Here is a 5,517-nt window from a genome sequence, read left to right as displayed (position 1 = left end):
GCCTGCGCGGTTTATTATGGGTTTGTGGTGTTTATTAATCCACAACGGTATTGTTTTTGATAGACAACCTAAGATTAAGGCTAATAAAGGACTTTACAAAGGTGGACTGAATAATTTTGTTGGCTAGAGAACAAAGAAGAAAGTCAGTAAACGCTACCTGGATCCTCCAGTAATTACTCCATCTTATAAATTACTGTTTTCTCTTCTTCCAGCCCACAGTCTGTCATTCTAGATAGCACGATATATTAATTTTTAGCTAAGCAGTATCCACAGGGAGTAATCAGAGTCAGCACTGTACAGGTGTTGTTCCAATGAAAAAGGTTATGTTACTATTGGAATTATTTATAACTGACATCAAAACACTGAATATTAACAGTGATTTTCATCGGCTTATTAAGGACCCAGAGAGGCACATGCATCAAATCATGTCGTTTTGGCTGACATTTGAAAGGTCATGCCTTATCCAAGGAAGAAGTTCCCCACTTTCAAAGTGCTATCAACGTTCCGCGGCTTGTTCGCTTTCTTTTTTCTTTTAAATGTTATTTTAAATTTAATTATCATGAAGTACTTAAGCTATTCACAGTGGTATAAAAATATAATACTGATCATGCTTGGCCCTATCACTCAGCTCCAAGAAACAATATTATCAGTACAGGTGAAGCTCTCTGGGTTGCCCCAATTGTGTCCCCTCCTATCCATCACTTCATGGTTTCCACTCCCCTAAATTTGGTGTTTATCATTACCATTTGTTTCTTAATACTTTTATCAATAAACATGTATCCATAAACAATATAAAGTATCAGTTTTTGGGTTTTTAAAACTTTATTTAAATGGTTGGGTTTTTTTTTTTCCTGTAGCTTGAATTTTTTGCATTCGACGCCATGATTGTGAGATTAGTGGCTGCCATAACAAGTTACCACAAACTTGCTGGCTTAGAATAACAGCAATGCGTTCTCTCCCAGTTCCAAGGGCTGGAAGCCTGGAATCCTCGAGGTGTCCCCAGGGCTGTGCTCCCTCTGGGGCCCTGCAGGCGCACCTGCTCCTTGCGCCTTTGAGCTTCTGTGGGCTCCAGACATTCCTAGCTTTGTGGCTCCATAACCCCAGTCTCTGCTTCCGTCTTCACGTGGCCTCTGCTCTCTATCCGTGTCTTTCTCTCTCATCAAGACACTTGTCATTGGATTTAGGGCCCACCCATGTAATCCAGGATAATCTCCTCTCGAGGTCCTTACTTACATCTGCAAAGACCCCAGGTAATACGTGGTGGAGGCAGGTTTCCAACCCATGCCTTTTGACTGACTCCGCTGCCCACTGCATGACGTGGTCTCCGGAGCTGCTGACTGCTAACGCCTTTACAATCGGGAAGCCTTTGATCTACTTGGCAAAGGTCTATGAAGCAACACCTTAGCACTATCTGAGGTCTTTTAACAGTTTTATAGTCACATCCTTGGCTTTACCTTTGGACTGTTTCCCTGGATTTGACCTTCACCTGGAAGCCTTTTCATTTCCCATATGGAGAGGTGAGGAAGAAGAAACTGTTATTTTCAAAACCAGCAATTCCTGGCTGCTATATATGTAACAGTTCTTTCGCAACTTATCTCCCTTCTCTTGCATTCTACTATAGTTAGTGAGAAAAACCAGGCAGAACCTTCAACACTCTTTCTGAAAATCTCCTTAGATAGGTCATTCATTTATTTTGGTATATTTTCTATTTTCCACATTACCACAGATGAGTGGTTGCTACACGTATAACCACCGCATGCCAGCTCCCAATAACATTTTTCTCACTTTGCTGTCAGTAACCAATAACCTCTTCAAGAACCATGAGACTTTCATGAACAGTCTGTTGTATAACCTCCCAAATTCTGCCTGCCACCCAGACCTGACGTCATTGCTACGTTTTCAGTTTTTATTATGGTACCAAAATCTGTTCCAGTTATCTGTGGATGCATTAAAAAAAAAAAAATCTGGGCCGGCTGAGTGGCTCAGTTGGTTAAGAGCTCGCTCAAGAGTGCAAGCTCTGAGCAACAGGGTGGCCGGTTCGATCCCCGGCCCAAGCTGAGCTGCCGATGAGCTGCCAACAGGTGGCGGGATGGCTCAGCTGAAAAAAAAAAACCAAACCAAACTTAATGGCTTAAAACCGTAACAACATTTATTTGCTCATTAATCTACAATTTTGGAAGAACTTAAAGAAGACAGTTTCTCTCTACTCAGTGTCAGCTGAGGTGGCTCAAAGATTGAGGGCTATAATAGCCCCAAAACTCACTCACTTACATGTCTGGTGGTTGATGTTGGCCGTCAGATGGAAACTTATTTGGAAGTGCTGTCAGAATACCTATATGTGATGTTTCCAAGTGGTGGCTTGGCTTTTCACCAAATGGTGAAGTGGTTGGGTAACAAGAGCAAGTACTCCAAAGGGAGTGCCAGGGAGGAACCTAGTCCCAAGTCATGTGGCATTATTTCCGCCACATTCCATTCCATGCCTAGCAAGTCACTAAGCCTGGCTTATATTTAAGAAGAAGGGACTTGGACGCCATCTTTTGAAGGAAGGAATGTCAAAAAATTTGAGGACCTGTTTTAAAACCACAAATTTTATATTCTTAGCTCTATCTTACAGATGTAGAAGCTGTCATTCAGAGAAACTGACTTGCTGAAAGGTCTTACAATTAGTAAGTGATAAGGCTTGGGACCATAAAGTGTACTCTACTTATTTAATTACATAATATATAATTTATAATCTGTAGAGCATTAGAATGCTGCAACATTTCACGTAGACATGTAAATATGTGAAGGAGAGAGAGACAAGGGCAAAAGTTTTCTAGAAAGCCTTTGCACACACAGAATTCTCCCATGGTGTTAGGATATATACAGAGCACTTGTCCATGCATGGAATATCTGCAAACGTCCTCGAAGGGCGCATTTCTGGATCCCAAAAAATAAACATTAATATGATCTGCATTGAGCTTTCCTAGCTTCTTAATAGAAGTAAGAGAACCCATCAGTCATATGGATTATGAATCAAGGAACTTTATTATTTTGTGTGTGTGTAACAAAACATGAGTTTATTTTGCTGTTAGTGTGCATGTAACAAATCAAACTGTCGTCATGGCCAGAAACATCTCAGTCCTGACTTTGGAACACTAACTAGGTTCCATATTCCCATCAACCACCCACTAGGCGACAGACGATGCACCTGACTCTGACAGCCCTGTATTTGGCTAAGGTAACTGAGCACAGGGGAGCTCTTTAAAACAACACCCCGGTGGTCTTCTTGGATTCCCAAAAAGAGGCAATGTGCTCACCAGCTTTGGCCCAAAGGTGTTTTTGGTCTCATAGTTAAATTTCTGATTAGTGGTCAGGTTTCCTTGTTGAATACCTCATATTTCTTTTTCTTCAATGGCATTTATCCATGTCTATGTGTTTGCATTTGAATGTGAGCACATGTCCTTACATTCCAACTAGCTTGCTGTTCGATTTTTTTTTTTTTTTTTTTTACTGGTAGCCCTTTGGAGTTTCTTGGTAAGCACATTTTTGTGCAATCAGCAAAAACAATCAAATTTTGATATGCCAAAATCTGAACAAAATGTTGTACCTCGCAGTGTATCTAAATATCTTCTGGGAAGTATAAAAATAACTTTTCCTGACACTATTATGTCCTTTATGGGAATGGATAGTCTGTCGTTTTTCTGGAACAAAACATCAGTCTCTATTGATTTTGGCTCATGGTCCCATGTTTGTCAAAACCTATGGTATTAACCAATTATGTACAATATTAAATCTTCAAGGACAAAGATATTTAGTTTAATCTCTCCCGCTCTGGCAATAATAGCAAACACATACACATTGTTCTGTTCAGATTGTTGATGCCTGAAGAGAACAGTGAATTGTACATTCAGAAAAATAAGGCGTTGAGCCTGTCATGCTTGGGAATTTTCCACCCTGACCTTCATTTTCCTCACTGCTTTTGCTCAGGGCTCTTCCCCTTTGCCCCCTTCTACCAAGCTGTTCTGAATCAAGTGGATTCCACCCTGGTCCATCTGTAACTCTTGACTCAGTTTATCCCTTTCCCCAGTCTTGCCTCTGTTGTCGCGTTGACAAAGCCCACTAATGATCTCTTGTTTCTGGAACCCTCAACACCTAGATTGCAAAAGGTTTAGTCCATTCCTAAGCCTTGCGACTTCTGGGTAATTCTGCACCGAAGAATGGAAATGGTATGGATTAAATTGGGTGCATGTCTATAGAGAAACATAGACCCACCGCACTCGAGCACGTGCCTGTGAACAAAACCTATGCACACGGGAGCGTCTCAGCAAATAACTGGCGAGTGAATAGAAAGGGCCTGTTTGTGTAGAGGATGGAGAGATTAAGTGACTTGGACCATGATGGGGTTCTTACAAGAATCCAGATCTTCCAGTTTCATCTGGTTCTCATGATTCTACACTGCCCAGCTTCCAGTAATTTGCATTGCCTTTGGAAGACTTGTCATTGTTTACGCCTCTGGGGACCTGGGGACCATGGGTGCTGTAAAGGAAGTGGTTCCTCTGGCCAGCCTGGCATCTGACCCAGTGGAGCTCTTGGCAAATGCTTTGATTCCTCTTTCCTGGTGTTAAGAAAGCATTTATTTTGGTTTTTAAAATATCGTCTTTGATTTCTTGTTAAATAAGACTAAACAAAGTTTTGGATGATATCAGCCAGGCAGGTGGATTTCTGATAATACTTACAATGTTTTTCTTAGTACAAAAGTAACACATGTTAATTGTAGGAAATACAGATAAAACAAAAAGAGGGAAATTTAAAATGCCCATATCCTACTCTGCCCCCAAAGAGAACCATTATTAAACAATTAACTATTTGGTATATTATGCTTTCAGTTATGTATATATGCATATGTATATATGCACATCTTTCCATATTGTTAAATACTCACCTACAACATAATTTTTCACTACATAATTCTTTTATAGTGTGACATTGTATCTGTCCTCTTTCTATTAGATATTGTTTCCTAAGACAAGAAATTGTTAAAGATGATTTGCCATATAGATAGACACTGCAGTAGTGCTTTTCAGTGTTCACTTGCACCCCACTCACAACCAGTGCTCTGGAAGTAAGATAGAGAGCGTGGCTGTGGGCTCTGGGTTGCCTCTGGGAGCAAGGATCCACCAGAGCTCTGGAGGAAAACGGAGCTGGACCACCCGAGCCTCAGGACCCCTTCTCCTAGGCCTCTTTGAAGGAGGAACAAAGATTTTTACAGTCTACAGATATTGTGGATTTTCTTCTTGAAATCAATCAAGTATTGTACTTGGGAAGATAGGGAACCCTGGGAATTGAACAGGATGGCGGGGGTGAAGTGAGGAGAACAACTTTATAGATTGATATCATTTTAAAGGATGGAAATATAATTTTTTAAAAAGTCTTTTTAATGAAGCAAAGACACAAGTATCTACTTTTGCATGCTGATTTAAACTGACAAACTGCATATTAGGAAGGGAAGTGTGTGTGTGTGTGTGTGTGTGTGTG

Source organism: Hipposideros armiger, unplaced genomic scaffold (assembly GCF_001890085.2).
Source record: "Hipposideros armiger isolate ML-2016 unplaced genomic scaffold, ASM189008v1 scaffold_266, whole genome shotgun sequence".
Taxonomy (NCBI): Eukaryota; Metazoa; Chordata; class Mammalia; order Chiroptera; family Hipposideridae; genus Hipposideros; species Hipposideros armiger.
This window is presented reverse-complemented; position numbering follows the sequence as displayed.